Below are 1,497 nucleotides of genomic sequence, written 5' to 3' on the forward strand. Positions count from 1 at the left end.
TTACTAATTTTATTTCAGGAATTAACCACTTCTTTCCAAAAGCAAAATGTGTGAAGATATAACGTGGTTCAACATGACATACCTCATACCATTTGGCAAACATATAACTTGCTTATATTTAGTATATTAAATATAACATTGGCTTCCAATGTGACTAACTCCTAGCTAATGCAAATGCTGAGTGATCTAACCTTTGTTTTTGGTCTTTGGAAAGTAAGTGATATGGTTTTGATGCTTGTCCTCTCCAAATCTCACGTGGAAATGTGATCCCCAATGTTGGAGGTGGTGCCTGTGGAAGGTGTCTGTCATGGGGGCAGATCCCTCATGAATGTCTTGGTGCCATCCTCATGGGATGAGCTCTTGCTCTATTAGTCTACATGAGAGCTGATTGCTTTAAAGAGCCTATCATCTCTCTTGCTCCTTCTCTCGCCATATGACATGCCTGCTCCCCTTTGCCTTCTGCCATGATTGGAAGCTTCCTGAAGCTCTCACCAGAAGGAGATGCTGGCACCATGCTTGTACAGTCTGTGGAGTTTTTAAGTTAAAAAAAAAAACAAACCTCTTTTGTTTATAAATTACCTACCCTCAGATATTCCTTTATAGAAATGCAAAATAGATGAATAGAGGAAGTATCCTTAGATTTCTGAGCTCCACATTCCAACCATGAAGGATGTCAGCAGGAACAATATTTCACGCTGCATTCACTCTCACCACTCACCAAATAACCACTGCTGATGCAGCGACTCTTTGAAGACTTCAAGGAAATAGGATGGCAAATGCCAGTGACAGTATTTTTTCTTCTTTAGTTATTTCCCTGATTGCAGGGAATTACCCCTTCAAGATCTCATTTTAGCAGAGTTGATGATGCCAGTGATCCAGTAAGGGGAATTTTAACTCTTAAAATTCAGCTGGGCCCTAACTTTTTCTCTGGTATAGGATTATGGGTTCTGGGACTAGCGAAGGTAAAGACAGAATAGAAGAAAGAGGCTATGACAGGAAGCTACTTATTAGAGAGTTAAAAGTTGGCTGTATGTGGTATGTATTTTCTGTGTCAAGTGGTATAACTGTGTTAAAGCACTAGCAACTGGCTGGGCTGATATAGCACCATCATCGGCATCTAATTTTATGTGAGTGGAAGCTCAGCAAAGAGGAGAAAGGAAGGAAAACATCTATTGCTACTGATACAGTTTGGAAACACCAAATATTAGTTTTTAAATAATATTTAAACATGAGAACTTTTCTTATTCACTAATAAGAGACAAAGTTAAGATAAAGTGAAAGCAATAACATAACAGTGAAAAATGTCAGTAAGAATAGGATTAACAACAACCAAAAAGAAAAGGTTAGGTCTAAAATCTTGGCACTACTAAAATTGAGTGACACATCAAAACTGATGTTTTAGAGGACAGAGACATAAAGAGAGAGAAATTAAATAATAAAGAATAATTATGTAAGGTGTATGCTAACAAGTGTTCTAGGGAGAAAATAGAGCAGGGT

This window comes from Mandrillus leucophaeus, unplaced genomic scaffold (assembly GCF_000951045.1).
Source record: "Mandrillus leucophaeus isolate KB7577 unplaced genomic scaffold, Mleu.le_1.0 Scaffold1567, whole genome shotgun sequence".
Classification (NCBI taxonomy): domain Eukaryota; kingdom Metazoa; phylum Chordata; class Mammalia; order Primates; family Cercopithecidae; genus Mandrillus; species Mandrillus leucophaeus.